The sequence below is a fragment of the Pteropus vampyrus genome, unplaced genomic scaffold (assembly GCF_000151845.1).
Source record: "Pteropus vampyrus isolate Shadow unplaced genomic scaffold, Pvam_2.0 Scaffold347, whole genome shotgun sequence".
NCBI classification, from domain to species: domain Eukaryota; kingdom Metazoa; phylum Chordata; class Mammalia; order Chiroptera; family Pteropodidae; genus Pteropus; species Pteropus vampyrus.
Window position 1 is genome coordinate 1,066,878 of NW_011889128.1, and position 17,785 is coordinate 1,084,662.

A 17,785-nucleotide genomic window follows, 5' to 3' on the forward strand; every position below is an offset into this window, starting at 1 on the left:
GTAGTGACTGTTTTTGAAAAGAAATCTCTGGAGCGGCTTGTAACTCAAAAACTCTGGCCAGTGATCTGCCTTTAGAAAGCCACCTCACTTCTGTGTGTGAGAGAGGACGTGTGTGCTCTGTATCCATCTCCTCACAGAGCTGCATGAACAGACACGAGTTAAGAGCATGTTCTTTAATGTGGTTAATTTTAATCACATCCTGCAAAACGTTAAGTTCTGGTGACATTTTTCGGCTAGCTAGCATTTCTCTATAGATGACACAGTGTGTAGATTCTCATTCAGAAGTGACCTCTTTCACCCGAGGAGTAAAACCAGAAAGCTGTCCAGTCATGGCAGCTGCTCAGTCCATGCATATACTAACACAAAATGACCAATGCAAGTTTTCCTGATATGTGATCATTCAGAGACTTGGATAGTTCTGCTGCTGTGGCTGGCAACAAAAGTGCACATAACATATCCTCATGCATATCCTCCTGAAAGATACATCACACAAAAACAAACATTGTTGCCTTGTCAACTTCAGTAGACTCTTAAACCTGGATTGCATACTGCAGCAACTCATTAATCTTCTCTAACAATTGTAGCTCAGTAGCCTCTGCTATTTCATCAGTTCATCAAGTTATGGTGCTAGCCAAAAGAGGAACACGTGCCACCTTTGGAACTGCAGCCTCTCCTAAAAGTTCACTACAAATGTCCTTAGCAGCAGGCAGGATCAACTTATCACCAATAGTAAAGGGCTTCTTAGCTTTAGCAATGTGGTTAGCCAGGAAGAATGATATTCTCAGTGCAGACACATTTAGTGAAGTGCTGGTCTTCAATAATTGCTTCTGTTCGTCATGTTCATGTTTTTTTCTTTTGAAAAACTCCAAAGGCTTGTCTTTTAATGCAGAGTGCTTGGTCTCCATGTGGTGAAGCAGTTTTGAAGGTTTCATGGCTTCATTAGATAGCCAGTCGCCACATATTATACAAAGCGGTCTTGGAGTATCTGAATCACCTGTTGCAGTGAACTCATAACTTAAGTAGGACTCTTGATATTTTCTTTTAAATGCATCTTTCTTTTTTGTTGACAGTCTTAGAGTCTTCTGCTGTCTCACCATTGGATCTTTCCCCTTTTTTGAAGAAGCTCTCCAGTGACGTTTGTTTTTACTCATTTTGGCTAGGGTTAGCTTACAGGCTTACCAAAACTGTGACTGAGACAAGTGCGCAGTGTGGGAAAGAGGCACGGATGGAAGTGGTAAATAAAATAATAGGCAGGCCACACGTGGACTAAAATAAGTGTTGGATTCTGACTTAAACTCTGCCACCAGATGCAGCTTAACTGTCATTTGCCACTCACTGATAGAGTTTTGATGTGAGTGTGCAAGCAATTGATTTATTTTGGTCTCTGTGCAGTCAAACCTCTCTGCTAGTATTAATCTGTATTTGCAGCCGCTCCCCAGCGCTAGGATCACCGCCTCAGCTCCACCTCAGATCATCAGGCATTAGATTCTCATAAGGAGCGCTGAATCTAGATTCCTCACATGTGCAGCTCACAATAGGGTTCGTGCTCCTATGAGAATCTAATGATGAGGCAATGATGCTAGCGCTGGGGAGCAGCTGCTTTGCTCGCTTGCCCGCCGCTCACTTCCTGCTGTGTGGTCCAGTTCCTAACAGGCCATGGACCATTACAGATTGGGGACCCCTGGTTTAAGGACCCACATGCCAAAAACTTTAAGGTGGTCTGGTGGAGTCTTAGGGCTTGATGAGTAGAATGGCCAAACAGCTGACTCTGTGGGTTAAATTCCCTAATATCAGGTATTTAATAAGAGGTATGTCTATGAAAAAAGAAAAAAGTTAATAATCAGAGCAAATTATAAACCAGTTTCTAAGTTTGTAAGAATTCTTTTATAAAGTAATACTACCATCCAGAGGTAGAAAATACCATATTATACATAAGACATACAAACACAAACATATCACAAACAGATCCAAACACAAACAGAATTACTAATAATTGTAGAGAAGACACAAGATTTTTTATTTGTCCTTGATAATTTTTAAGGAGTCTGGGGAAAGGGGTAGGGTGTCAGGCATGAAAGGACCAATTTTGAAGAATACATCTCAAGGGATTTCAATTGGAGATATTACTTATATTTCCCATGATTTTAAGAGAATTTTTATTTAATGTGACCAAATCAGTGACTTTCCACTTTATTCTTTTTTAAGAAAAAATATTTTTTGTTACACAAAAAATCAGATTGTGTTACTTTCTTGCTTAAAACCTTTCAACAGTTTTCTGTTGCATTTTGAATTAAATCTAAACTTATGTCCCACAATTTAAGCTAGTTAGGGAGAGGAAACATATTTTTAGCATCTAGTTCCATGAAAAATTCTCTAGAAATAGTAGCTAGTTTCATTATTAACTTAATTTTTATCTCAGTGTAATTTCTATACCCCAAAGAGGAGTCAATTAACCCAAATGAGTGCCCAGCAATAAAAACTCCTTTCTTTATCTCCACCTAAACTTTGCTGTGGTCTTTCAGAAAAAAAACACTCCATTACCTAGTCACATAGAATTTTTGTTAGAGAATATGATCTTTTGGATCTGTGATCAGTACCTCTTAGATTTGTCTTGTGTTCTTAACGAGGTGTTTTGGAAATGTAGAGATTTTCTGGTAGTTACTTGCTCTTGTTTTTTCATTTTTTACCATTTTATTTTTAAAATGTATTTTAAAAACCTTTTCAATTACAGTTGACATACAAAATTATATTAACTTCAAGGGGTACAACATAGTGATTAGACATTTGTATAACTTATGAAGTGATCACCCTGATAAGTCTAGTACTCATATGATAGCATAGTTATTACATATTATTGACTATATTCCCTATACTGTACTTTACATCCTTGTGACTGCTTTCATATTTCACAATTTGTATACCTTAATCTCTTCCTCTTTTTCACCCATTCCCCCAACCTGGCAGTCATCAATGTGTTTTCTGTATCTATGAGTTTTTTCTGTTTTGTTTATTCATTTTGTTTTTTAGGTTCCACATATAAGTGATATCATATGGTATTTATCTTTCTCTATCTAATTTATTTTATTTAGCATAATACCCTCTAGGTCCATCCTTGTTATGACTTTCTATTTTATATATGTATCACTTCTTTATTTGTCTATCGATGGACACTTAGGTTGCTTCCATAGCTTGGCTATTGTAAATAATGTGTTCACCCATATGTGAACATAAGGGTGCATGTATCTTCGTAAGTTAGTGTTTTGGATTTCTTTGGGTAAATACCCAGGAGTGGAATTGCTGGGTCATATGGTAGTTCTATTTTTAATAGTGGCAGCGTCAGTTTGGAATCCTACCAAAAGTGCACAAGGTTTCCTTTTCTCCATATCCTCACCAACATTTGTTGTTTGTTATTGATGATAGCCATTCTGACAGGTGTGAGGTGATATCTCATTGTGGTGTTAATTTCCATTTCTCTGATGATTAGTGATGTGGAGAATCTTTTCATATGTCTACTGGCCTCTTTGTAGAAATGTCTATTCAGGTCCTCTGTCCATTTTTTAATCATAAACTGTTTTTCTGGTGTTAAGTTGTATGAGCTACTTATGTAGTTTGAATATTAACCCCCTACTGGATGTATCATTTGCAAATATATTCTCCCATTCAGTACATTGTCTTTTCATTTTGTTGATGATTTCCTTCACTGTGCAAAACTATTTAGTTTGATGTAGTCCCATATGTTTTTTGTTGTCTCCCTTGTCCAAGGATACATATCCAAAAAAAAATATATTACTAAGAGCAATGTCAAAGAGTTTAGGGCCTGTGTTTTCTTCTAGGAGTTTTATGGTTCCAGGTCTTACATTTAACTCTTTAATCCATTTGAGTTTATTCTTGTATATGGTGTAAGAAAGTGATCCAATACTTTGTTGAATAAAAGTAATGACAGTGGACATCCTTATCTTGTTCCTGATCTTAAAAGAAAATCTTTATCTTGTTCCTGATCTTAAAGGAAAAGCTTTTAGCTTTTCACTGTTGAATATGATGTTAGCTTTGGGCTTGTCATAGATGGCCTCTATTATGTTGAGATATATTCCCTCAATCTTCACTTTTGAGAGTTTTTATTATACATGGATATTGAATTTTGTCAAATGCTTTTTCTGCATCTATTGAGATGATCATATGATTTTTATCCTTCATTTTATGTGCTGTATCATGTTAATTGATTTGCAGATATTGAACCAGCTTTGCATTCTAGGAATAAATCCCACTTGATCATGATGTATGATCTTTTTAATGTATTGCTGAATTCAGTTTGCTAATATTTCATTGAGGATTTTTGTATTTATGTTCTTCAGAGATATGACCTATAATTTTCTTTTTTTTAGTGTCTTTGTCTTGTTTTGGTATCAGGGTAATCTTGGCCTTGTAAAATGAGTTTGGAAAATTTCCCCCCTCTGCAATTTTTAAAATAATTTGAGAAAGATAGATATTAATTCTTTGAATGTTTGGTAAAATTTACCTGTGAAGCCATCTGGTCCAGGGCTTTTGTTTGTTGGGAATTTTTTTTTTTAAGTACTTGTTTGATTTTGTTAGCAGTTACTGGTCTTTTCAGATTTTCTGTTTCTTCCTGATTCAGCCTTGGAAGATTGTCTGTTTTTAGGAATTTATCCATTTCTTCCAGGTTGTCCTATTTGTTGGCATATAATGGTTCATAGTACTTTCTTATACTTTGTATTTCTGTGGTGCTGGTTGTCACTTCTCCTTTTTTATTTCTGATTATTTATTTGGGCCCTCTCTCCTTTTTTCTTGATGAGTCCAGCTAAAGGTTGATCCATTTTGTTTATCTTTACAAAGAATCAGCTCTTGTTTTCACGGATTTTTTTCTATTGTGTTTTCATTTTCATTTGTCTCAAATGATTTTGATTTCTTCCTTGATCTTATTGTTAATACATTCATTGTTTAGTAGCATGTTATTTAGCCTCCATGTATTTGTATGTTTTTCAGTTTTCTTCTTGTGAATGATTTCTAGTTTTATACTATTGTGGTCAGAGAAGATTCTTGATGTGATTTCAGTCTTCTTAAATTTATTGAGACTTGTTTTATGGCCTAACATGTGGTCCATCCTGCAAAATGGTCCATGCAGTTGAGGAAAATGTATATTCTGTTGCTTTTGGGTGAAATGTCCTAAAAATATCAACCCATCTGGTCTAATGTGTCATTTAAGGCCACTGTTTCCTTATTGATTTTTCTGTCTGGATAATCTATCCATTGATGTAAATGTGATGTTAAAGTCTCCTACAGTGAGTGTATTTTGTTTATCTTTCCCTTTATGTACGTCAATATTTGCTTTATATATTTAGGTGCTCCTCTGTTGGGTGTGTAGATGTTTATGAGAGTTATGTCTCTTGTTGGATTGATTCTTTTATCATTATGAAATGCCTTTCTTTGTCCCTTGTTGTTTTAAAGTCTATTTTGTCTCCTATAAGTACTGCTACCTCAGTTTTCCTTTTGTTTCCATTTGCATAAACTATATTTTTCCATCTTTTTACTTTCAGTGTATGTCTTCTGATCTGAAGTGGGTCTCTTGTAAGCAGCATATGTATGGGTCTTTTTTTTTAATCCATTCAGCCACTCTATGTCTTTTGATTGGAGCATTTAGTCCATTTACATTTAAAGTAATTATTGATAGGTTTGAGTTATTGGCATTTTATTGTTTACTGATTGTTTTTATAGTTTTTCTGTGTTCCTTTCTTATTCTCTCTTCTCTTGTGTGTTGATGACTTTCTACAGTGTTGTGTTGGGATTCCTTTCTATTTATTTCTTGTATATCTCATGTAGATTTTGGCTTGTGGTGACCATTTACTTTTTAAATACCAAGCTATGTTTTTAGAAGTTTATTTTAAGCTGATGGTTGCTTAAGTTTGAATACATTCTAAAATCACTACAATTTTTACTCACCTTCTCCACATTTATGTTTTTAAATGACTTTCCACTTTCAAGCTAATTATTGTGGGGCTTTGGTATCTAAACTTGAAAAACTCTCAGACCCTGAGTTTGATCCCAGTGGGGACGAGCTGACAACCCAGGCTCATCCTTGCCAGCGCCAGACACCTTTTACCCACTCAAGGTGGGGAGGGCTGTAATCAAGCAAGCATTTGCTCAGTACAGTCAAAACTAAATGAACAGCTACCCCGAGTCAGGCCTGCTTGACTGCCGCAAGTAACCCTTTCAGGGTTTGCTGAAGAATGGCAAATTATAGAACCTTTAATTTAAAATAAAACTCATGCAAAATAAGATTGACACACATAAATACAGTAGATCGCTCTTCCACATAAAGAAATCCAAGACCCTGGGACTTGAATCTGACCTTTGAGGACCTCAGTGGTTTAACCTTTCTTCTAATTGTCTCCCTGGGATGAGACCAAACCCACAATCCTAGTGTTGGGACTCTAATTCAAGTCTCTAGGGCGGAGGGGGGGATTCAAACATACAGTCCCCAAAAGATTTTTAGACAATTTAAGCTGTCTAAATACAAGCTCGTATTAGCAAGGTCAGCCACCGGAAAGATGTGTGATCCAGGGCTGTTTCATCTCTCAAAAGTGAAAGTGACACTGAGGAGCCTGGAGTGCAGGAACCCAGCAGTTGAAGCTCGAGACAATGTGGTCTAGGTGTCTGCTCAGGGTTGATTTCGAGTACCCTTTCCCTGACCCCACCGGGGGCTGCACTGCCTTGGGCAGGCAGTCACAAGAGAACACTAAAGTCCCTTTGTGTTGCCAAAATTGTTACCAAGCAAGGACCTGCTTCCTGATACACATATAGGAGCCAGTACTATGGCACCTGCTTTTTTTTTTTTTTTTTTTTTCCGAAAGACTCAGAACAGTTTTTATTTTTGTTTTCATATTTTCTTTCTTAATCACAAACATTTTTGTTTTATTGTTGTAAATGTTTTTTAGCTTTCTCTTTTATCTAAAAAGTTTCTCCTGTGTGGCTTTATTGTAGAGTTCTGTCCTCCTCCTTTTTTTCCTACTGTATTGAAATATAATAGACAGTTAGTTGCTTATATTTACATTGTACAATTCAGTGAGTTTTTTTCAATTATAGTTGGCATACAATAATATGTTAGTTCCAGTTATACAGCATGCTGATTAGAGATATATATATAACTCACAAAGTGGTCACCCCACTAAATCTAGTATCCCTCTTCCCTTACATATTTATTACAACATTATTAACTATTTTCCTTGTGCTACACTTTATATCTCCATGTCTATTTTGTAACTATCCATTTGGACTTCTTAATCCCTTTGCCATTTTTCACTGTCCCCCCAACTACCCTCCCATCTAGTAGCCCTTAAAATATTCTTTGTACCTATGAGTTTATTTACATTTTTGTTGTTGTTTGTTTTGTTCTTTAGATTTCACATATACATGAAATCATATGATATTTGTCTTTCTCTATCTGACTAACTTCATTCAGCCCAATACCCTCTAGGTCCATCAAGGCAATATCTTTTTCCATCCCCTTCCTTTTGTTCTGTGTGTGTCTTTTAATCTGAAGTGAGACTCTTATAGGCAACATATGTAGTAATCTTATTTTCTTATCCATTCAGCTACTCTATCTTTTGGGTGGAGCATTTAATTCTTTTCCATCTGAGGTACTTATTGATAGGAATGTTATTACCATTCCTTATTCATGTTTTTGATACACGTTTTTTCTTCTTAAACAAGTTCCTCCAACATTTCCTATAATACTGGCTTGGTGTTGATAAATTCCTATAGCTTATTTTTGTCTGGGAAGCTCTTTATCTGTCAGTCCTTTGACTCTAAATGATAGCTTTGCTGGATAAAGAATTCTTAGTTGTAGATCCTGGGTTTTCATCACTTTGAATATTTTGTGCCAAGCCTTCTGTCCTGCCTAGTTTTTTGTTTTGTTTTGTTTTTGTTTTGAGAAATCAGCTGCCAGTCTTATGGGTGTTCCCTTGTAGATAACTGTTTTTCTCTTACTGCTTTTAAGATTCTCTTTTTGTATTTAACCTTTAGCATTTTAATTATAGTGTGTTTTGGTGTGGGCCTCTTTGGATTCATCTTTTTTGGGACTCTCTGAGCTTCCTGGGGTTGTATGTCTATTTCCTTCATTAAGTTAAGAAAGTTTTCTATCGTTTCTTCAAATAGCTCTTCAACTTCTTATTCCCCTTAAGGTACCCTTATGATCCAGATGTTTTTACATTTAATTTTGTCCCATAGGCTCCTTGAATTATCATTTAAGTATTGGCTTCTTTGTTCTTGCCATTCTAATTGAGTGTCCTTGGCTTCCCCATCTTCTATATCAGTGGCTTGATCCTCTTCTTTATCCACTCTGTTGATTCCCTCTAATAGATTATTCATCTCAGATAATGTCTTCTTCATTTCTGACTGGTTCCCTTTTATAATTTCCATTTCCATTTTTATGCTTTTTTTTTATCTCTTTGTTAAAATTCTCAGTGAATTCATCTACACTTCCCATAAGTTCATCGAGCATCTTTATAACCAGTGTTTTGAACTCTGTATCTGTTACATTGCTTGACTCCACTATTCCTGGATCTCTGTTCTGTCCTCTCATATGGTTTCTGTTTCTTTGTCTTCCCATTTTGGCTGCCTTTCTGTGTCTGTTTCTATGTACTAAGCAAAGCTCCTAAGTCTCCCTGTCTTAGTGCGGCTCTGTGTAGTAAGTGTCCAGTGGCACAATCCTGAGAGGGGTTCAGCTACAGACCAAGTTTAGTTCCAGCCTGTGCCCCTCCGGGGCCACCTGTTAAGAATCAGCAAGCAACCCACAGATGCTGTGCTTTTAGTTGCCTCAAAAGGCCACACCAGAAACCGAGGCCAGCTGCCACCAGTGTGAGTCTAGGCGCTGCTCAGCAAGGAGAACCTGACTCGTGAGGATACACCTGGATGTGACGGGGGTGGGGTCGTGAGTTGGGGGAGGTGGAGTTTCAGGGAATCCTCTGAGCAGAATGACCTCTATTATCCAGTTTGATCATGTCTCAGCTATGGCAGTGTTGTATCTGCACACTAGGAAGGGGGAGGGCTCAACAGAGGAACAATGGATACCATAGGAACTTCTGTCCAGGAGGGTCTTCCGAATCTTGGGTGGGGTAAGGAGGAGAGAAAACACTGCCCAGATTCTTTTCTCTCTGCAGGATTCAGGAGTGAGAGTGACAAGGAGAACCCTCCATGAGAAAGGCCTGAAGACAGAGCCTCTCAGGAGGCTCCTTCCCAGGAGGGGCCTACGGACAAACACCCGACCCAGCGCTGCGCCACCGCCGCCGGACACCAGGGCTCCTGGGGCAGGAGGCAAGGCCCCTAGGGCACCCAGGACTATCCCACAGGGGAAGGGGAGGTGAGCCAGCTCCCCCGGCAAGGTGAGGCCCCCAGGTCTCCCTTGACCATCCCAAGATCTAGCCACCCACTGGTGCCCTGAGGGTGGAGAGAGCTTCCTTGCTAGACAGCCACTGCAGGAACATCGGAAGCCAGCGACCCTAGCCTGCCCCAAATCTAGGGTCACAGCACCAATCTTGCTCACCACTGTTTGTGCACCGTGAGCAGCACCACCTGCACCCCACACGTTCGGGAAGGGCTTCGACATAACTCGGACCACACCCAGCGCCTGAGGATGCAGCACAGCCAGAGGCCCTGGCAGTGCTGGAGTGCAGGGAGGGCTCTGGGCTGCAGGGCCCACCTCCTCCAGCCCCAGCGCTCCCACTCCGGCTCTGGTCCTAGGGGTGCACGCAGGGCCCAGCGCCTCTCCCGTGGGAGAGGGTAGCACCCGTGCGTCCTCCCAGGCTCCTGCTGGCCTCCTACAACCCTGGGCCTTGCCTGACAGCCTGGTCACGCAGAGGCCCCCGCTTGCATGGAGACCCTGCGGGGTACCGTCCTATTCCGCATCCCACCCCACCCCACCCCAACTCCCACCCACTACCTAAGCCCTTTCCAGAAAACCCACGGATGCCAGGCCTGTAGGTGGGGTTACCAGCATCACCAGAGGAGGATCAGCAAGAGCTTCTACCGGTGCCAACCTCACCAGTCCCCTGGGAATACATATGGGCAAGAGGCTTTTCGTCCAGGGCGCCCGCCTGGCTGCTTTGTGCCGTGGGACCTGCGTGGAGACAGGGAAGATGGCCTGGGCTAGCCAGGAGGCCCAGAGGCTTCAGGCATAGTAAAATCCCCACATGGAAAAGGCCTAGTACCTTTTGAGTGATTCTAAGGGCTTTCCCCAAGTTCTCCTAACCGACTTTCGTGCTGAGCCTGTCATACTAGGAAATAATAACATCTCCCATTTATTCAGGGCTTACTCTGTGCCAGGCTTTGTGATTTATGGGATCATCTCATTTGATCCTCACAATATCCCTGTGACGTTGGTATTGTTATTAGCATTTTACAGATGCCAAAACTAAGTCTTGAGGGACTTGCCTAAGGTCACACATCCAGTATATGGCAGAACCAACCTCATTCAGACCCAGGTCTACCTGCCTGACTCCACAGCCTGCCCTATTACATGGCTTCTCCTGCTGGTACCTGCTGGTTTGACAGGGCATCCATTTACAGAGCATCCATTTTTCTCATGGTAATTATATAAAACTCTTTTTTATACTGGGGTGAGCAGATACTCCCTACAATGAAAGTTACCTTTTGTACCAGTGCTTGAGATGCAACCTGAGAGGTCATAGAAATTTCATGCTAAGGCCATGCTTTTCAGGCTCTGCCCATGGAACCCTGCAGTGACTGACCTCTTCCCAGACTTCTGCCTTTAGGAGGATGTTGGCAGAAGAAGCTGCGCCCCAGGACCAGCTCCTCTGTGGAACCCTCCTGGGGGCCAGGGAAGGTTAAGATTGTCTCTCCACAGTGCCGCCCCATTGGGTTGCTTGGGGAGTTCATCCGGTCCCTCTGGGCTAAGGTTTCCAAATTCCCAAGCTTCAAGATTTGGGAATGAAAAAGTGGAATTCTTGGGAATTCCCGAAGTCATTTTATTCTGTATTTTTCATAACTTTATGTATTTTTTGTAAGTAAGAAATACACATTTAGTAGTAGTTACAAAGAACTGTAGGCTACAACAAATATTCTAAAATCAGAAAATACTGGAGGACATTATTGGATAGTATTTGAATAACAAAATCTTTAAATTTTTAACAAGATTACCTGCACTACACAGAATCATGTGTTGAAATTGCCAATTTAAGGACTTAATTATTTACAAAACTTGTAAGTTCTTGGAACATTCATAGGATTTTCATAAGAGATATGATGCATGTAAACTGATTTTTATTTGTGAGAATGACTCACTATTAACAGCAGACTGGGCCACAAATACACTTTTAATATGGCAACAGCTAAAAAAAAAAAAGCTGGATTATGACAGCTTCTCTCTTATATGCTCATGTTCCAAGTTCCAGAAATGTCTACCTTCACCTTGGACTCTGTGTGTGTTTCTTTCTCTTGGTTTCTACTTGATGTCAGCAGATTCCTTCAAACCACGAATGCCTCTGTGTTTATTGTTAAGCATTAATTTTCACAGGAGAATTATATTTTTCCATTTTCTCAATTTCTTTCTCTTTCTTTCTTTCTTTCTTTCTTTCTTTTCTTTCTTTCTTTCTTTCTTTCTTTTTCTTTTTTTTTAGAGTCAAAGAGAAAGTTTTTTTAAAACAGGGGTGAGTTTCCACAGAGTATGGTTTCCTTTCAGAGGCAGAGAGAGGCCCAATTTCTTGACCGATTGTTCTTGGGACTCCAAAAATGTATTTCTGGAAAACATCAGGAAGGACTTCCTATGTATAAATATTCTGCACTGAGCAGGATTGGCAAGGCAAGTCTGCTGCAGAAATAATTACCTAGCATGTTGTCAAGCCCAGTCACTGAAGCTTCATGGTTTCGGGGGCTCAGAGCCACAAGATCCAGTTATGGATCCTAGCCATGCCATTTCCTGGTTGCGAGACCTTGGGCAAATCATTTTACTTTTCTGAGCTTCAATTTAATGGATAGAATGATGTTTGGGAAATAGTATACTTGCTTTGTGAAGCAATAGTATAAAAGGTTAAAAGCATGGTTTTGGAGTCAGAAAGTCTGAGGTTTGAATCCATTATTTACCACCTCTTTGATCTGGGGCAAGTTTTAACCACCCAGAGCCCCATTTTTCTCTTCTATAAAAGGAAGAAGTCTATTTTATAAGACTTACGTGAGTTAAAATGAGATGACATATGAAAATGCTTAACATAGAGCACGGTACATTGTAAATACTTGATAAATGGACCAGTGTAGTTATCTACTGTGTATCTACCTCACCGGGCAGTTGTGAGGATGAAAGGGAGGCTATGTTGTGGAAGTGCTTTCTAAGCTATGAAATGGTATTCACACACTTCTCTTTTCTTCAGAGATGTGACTGTCAGAAGCTACTGGCAGACATTAGTACTATCTCCAAGTAAGGGGTCTGAGGATACGTACTCATATCTGTAGCAAGTAGCTGTGTTGAGGAGGCGATGTCACTATAATTACCTGGAAAACAGGGTTTAGTTGCAAACAAGTAGGCAAACTGGCTTTGTCTGACTTAGGGCAAACTTGGGAGACAAGGAAAAGCCAATTTTCAGGAGCAGGCTTTGGAGAAAGGACAATGTTATATGGAACCTGCTCGTTGTAGGTTTGTTTAGTAGGGATTGAACAGAGGAAGAGAACATGTAATAGAAGGTGGTAAGGGGGCTCTGACTATTGGCTGAAGCCCTATTACTGGCTGATCTTAGGAAACAATCCTATTAGCTAGAGCCAGTGCATCCTGCTCCTGTGCATGCATCTCTGATGCTCATTCATTCCCACACATGGATCACAGGGCTTCCTAAGATGATTTCTGTAATCCTGACAGCAGCCGCATAAAGTAACTGTTAGCACTAGTCCTGTTTTGCAAATGGGGGCTTGGAGTTGGGAAAGTTAAGTCCATTGCCCAGGGTCACTCAGCCTATATGTTGTGGAGTCAGGATTCAGACAGAGTCCAAGCCCTTAAGCACTCCCACAGGCTGCCTCAACTTACCAGGACCCAGATGCTGAGCTTGACCAGGAAGAAGGAAACACCAACATGTGAGATTTAGAGCCTCGGTGGCCTCCTCTCTTGCCTTTGGTGACAGCAATCTCTCTCAATATCTCCTACTTTTCTGGACACTTTCTTTGCTTCCAGGAATGTTTTTCTCTGCTTCTCCCTTAAGTCCAGGACCTCTGGGCCCCATTCTTGGACTCTCTTCTCTTTCTTTTGCATTGGTTTGTGAGGGATCTTCATGCCCACAGCTGCAGCTACTCATTTTAATCCACACTGTTCCTCTGAGCACCAGTCTGGTCCAGCCAACTGCCTCCTGACATCCCCTTTTGATCCAGCCTCCCGATTGAATTTATCATCTTTCCTTTAACATCACTCTTCCCGCAAGTTCCTTTTCCTCTTTATCATGGCCTCATCATTTCAAATTCTGGCATAGTGGTGGGGATCCAAACAGCCTTCATAGGTGAAGCCTCTGACATCATTTCTTGGAGCTAGTGATGGACTATTGGGTGTGTGCTCTGCAAGCTGCCAGCAGTTTGGGGGTGAACTTGGAGGGTGGCATTCACCATTTAATCAGCTGTCCACTAAGTGCCTGACAGTGTACCAGGTCCAAGAACAGGGGTGGAGGACACATTCATGGATGAAACAGACAAGATCCCTGGCTTCAGGGGGCTTTCAGGCTAGTAGAGAAAATGGACATTAAGCAATCCTCCCAAAATATAGACTCTTATGAACTGTGATAAGATTCATGAAGGAAAAGTTCAAGGTGCTATGAAAGAATGTACTAGATCTATATCAGGTTGGAGGTCAAAGGCCATTTTGAGAAAGTGACAACTACTATAGTCCTGAGAACTGAGTTGAGGGGGAATAGAATTCTGTATAGAGGCAACAATAGGTATGTGCACAAAGGCTCAGAGGTGGGAAAGAACTTGGTATGTTGGGAAAACTGAAAGCTAACCTGTGTCAATGGAGCCACGTGTGCTAGGGCGTGTGGTCAAGGTAAGATTGGGCAGGCTGGCTGGGGATGGTGGCAGGTGCCTTGTGGGCCATGGTAAGGAGCCTGGATTTCTTGGTTTAACTTTTAATTTGGAAATAATATCAAAGTTACAGAAAAGTGAAATAATAGAAAGGATATCTATAGAGTACAATACAGTTCTCCGCTTCACTAAATTTGACATTGATGCATTACGGTATCTAATTAACCACCCATTTTGTCAATTGTCTAAACAATATCCTTTATATAGCATTGTTGTCTCTAGTATCCAGTCTAGAAATGATGTATTGCATTAAATTGTCTTTTCCTTTTAGTCTCCTTTAATCTGGAATGGTTAGCCTTTCTTTATCTTTTATGATATTGACTTTATGGAAGAATGCAATCTTCCCTTTTAATAGAATGTTCCTCATTTTGGGTTTGTCCGCTATATCTTCATTATTAGATATGGGTTTTGCATTCCTGGCTGGAAGACTGCATAAATGTTCTTGTGTCCTTCTCAGTGTGACACAAGAGGCACACAATGTACATCTACTCCTCCTTGGTGATTTTGTCTGATTTTTCCAATCTGTAGTTATTATTTTTCTCTAGTAACTGATGAGCAATCAGGAAGATGTGTTAGAACTATGCCTATATCCTATTCTACAGATTAGTAAATAGGTAAGATTAACATCTCTTGATGATCCTTGCCTGAATCAAATCAATCTTTATCATGATGGTTACAAAATGATGACTTCAACTCTAGTACTCCCTCCACTTGACATTATTCTGCCCGTTTATTTATATATTTATTATTAATAGGTACTTTTGGATTTCTATGATTTTATAGCTATCAACCTTAATTATTTTGGAGCTCAAATTGTCCCAGATTTGCCCAGTGGGAGCCGCTTAATACTAGAAGCCTGGATTGGTTATAGAATTAATTGGTTATAGAATTAATCATGCCACTCCATCAAAGATCATCAAAGATGGAGTGGCATGATTAATTTACATATAAGACCACCCTGACTGCTGTGTGAGAATGCATTGTAGGGGTACAGACAAGGAAGCAAGAGGACACACTAGGAGGCTCTTATGCAGTCTGGGTGGGAGATGTGGCTTAGACTAGGGCAATGTCATATAGGATAGAGGGAAAATGGATGGATGTTCGAGAAACTTTGGCAGTAGATTTGGCTGGACTTAGTGGTAGAGTGACTGTGTGAGCAGTCAGAGAGGGAGGAGTCAAAAATGACTCGAGTGGCTGGGTGGATGGTGGGGATGATTACTGCCCTGGGGAAGATAAGCAACGTAAGGTGGTCAGTGGGATGGGTTTCTGTTTTAGACAGTTGAGTTTGAGATACCTTTGACATCCAAGTGAAGATATCATGTGTCTAGACAATTGGAGATATTGTTTTGGAGCTGGAGATAGAAGTTCAGACCAGAAAAAAATTTAAGAGTTGTCACATATAGATGATTTTTGAATCCGTGGTCCTGGATAAAATGCTGTAAATGGAGAATTCTGTGAGGAGAGAGAGGGGCCAGACTGGGAATCCTGAGGGAGTTCACTGTTTGGGGGCATGGGAGTGTATGGCAGGAGATGGCAATGAAGAAGTCTGTGAGGGCCAGATCATGTGGAGCCTGGAATGTAGGGCCAAATCCTGATGGCTGTGAGGAACCATTGAAGGACTCTGAGTAGGGAACTGACAAGGTATGATTTGAATTTTAGAAAGATTGTTCTGACAACGAAGTAAAGATGATTGGGGAGTCATAGCAGTAGCTAATGCTGTGGTTCTTTCTAAAGTAAGTCTGCTTGCCTCTTGCTACTGGAAATTGCTTAGAGGATCCCTGTGCCTGAAATACCTTCTCCTTGTTCATCTGGGCACAAAAGAGGTGATCAGAACATCTACCTCAATCGCATTTATCAGCCCCAGATAATGTGAGAGCAGACCCCCATCTCCCTGCCTCTTTTTGGCTGAAGCCACACAACTTGCATCTGGGAACTTTTCCCAGCCAGGAGCAATGTAGGTGTGAGTGTGTTGGTCCCTGAGGATTTTAGGGGTCTTTTTGGGGACTGTGATCCTCTTCCCGGTATGCTTTGAGTTCCATATGATATCTGTCACTCAGGCAACTGTGTATTGAAATAAGTTTGTTGTCCCCTCTCCACCCCTGCACGTGCAGAGGAAGATGGGTTCAAGTCTGGATGAACAAACATCCTAGTGCATCTTCTACTTATCAGGAGTGGCACTGTGCAGGAGACCTGCAATCTGCCTAGAGGGTGTCCACAGCCCATTTGGAGACACAAATAACCAAAGGCAGAAATTTTAAGATACCAGAGGGAGGGACAGATGCTCTGGAAGCCCAGGAAAGGGACAATTGTTTCTAGTTGGAGAAATCAGGAAAGATACACAGAGAAGGTGGCATTTGAACCAGCCCTGAAGGTAGAGATGGCTATTTTCTATTTCACAAGAGAAATATTTGATTATTCGGTGGAAAAGGAGAAATAAGAAAAAAATCAAAGCCCTACTACCTCATATTTTATTGACATTGTCAATACAATCATTACCGGTTGCATAATAAATATCCCATTAGGCAGATACTCTGTAGTTAGTCCTCTTACTGTTGGAATAATTAATTCTAGGCTTGGGGTCTGTAGCTGGGCAGTGAGGACAGAAGCAGTTAGGGACCAAATGCAACTTAGGATCAGTGCTTGAGCCCATCTAACTCATTCTTTCATTCAGCAAATGTTTATTAAGGACCCACCACATCCCAGACTCTGAGGATACAGTGATGATCAGGACATGCTTCCTGTCATGAAGACCTTAAGTCTAATAGAGAGAGCATCACAGGTGGAAAGAATTTATTGCAGAGCACGTGTGCCACCATAGAGGCACAGTATGTATATGATGCTGACATAGAGACAGGAGCTGAAGGTAGCTAAAACCTGAGTAGATGAGCACACTAGGCAGAGCACGAGCAGTGAGAAAGGGGAAGACTAAGGACACATGACAGAGGCCAATTTCACATGGAGCATGGCTACATATTTCCATAGGCTAGAAGGTACACCTTTCCTACTCTTAGGTTTCTAGATGTTTGTTCTTTTCTATTTCAAATATTTTCTTTCTCCCATTTTTTTTTTTTGGTGGGGGGAGGCAGCTGTTTGAATACTTTTCTAAAATCTCAGCTTGCATGCTTAATTTATTTTATTTTTCTCTTTTTGACACTAAAAGCATTGAATGCTATTAATTTTACTTCTGCAGATAGCTTTGACTGTATCCTATTTTTAAATTACTTTCTTAGTAGTTTTTTAATTCTTGATTTACTTCTTGTCCTAAGGGTAATTTGAGATGCTATTTATGTGTTTCAATTTCTAAGTGTGTGTTTTATATTATTGTTAGTTGAATTGTGTTTTGATCAGAGACTGACTTCTAGAATTTCCACTTTTCAAAATTTACCAAAATATTCTCTGTAGCTTAGTATTTGTTGAATTTTGTCACTGTCCATGAAACTTGAAAGGAAGGAATACTATTTGATTTCAGGGTAAAATTGTATATGTTTATATCTTCTATGTCCCTATTTATTTTTGATTATTTGTTCAGAAAATGTATTAGAATATTTCCAATAAATCTGTTTCATGTTTCTCCTTGTGTTACTAAATATTTCATTTCATGGATCTTTGGTGTTATTTAACATATAAGAGATTTAAATCCCTTCATTGTCAATTACACCTTTTTAGAAAATGTGGTTAAGTGCTCACATGCTATAGTCAAAACAGC

At 40.1% G+C, this 17,785-nt stretch overlaps 1 protein-coding gene across 2 annotated transcripts in view; it reads left to right on the forward strand.

The window, feature by feature from the left end:
* BCL7C (BCL tumor suppressor 7C) overlaps window positions 1-17,650 on the forward strand; it is a 47,703-nt gene extending 30,053 nt beyond the window's left edge. For both annotated transcript variants that reach the window (XR_002776899.1, XM_023522425.1), the window contains one exon: window positions 9,174-17,650. The gene's annotated coding sequence lies outside the window, so the exon portion shown is untranslated. The remainder of the gene's footprint in view (window positions 1-9,173) is intronic.
* The last annotated feature ends 135 nt before the right edge of the window (window positions 17,651-17,785 follow it).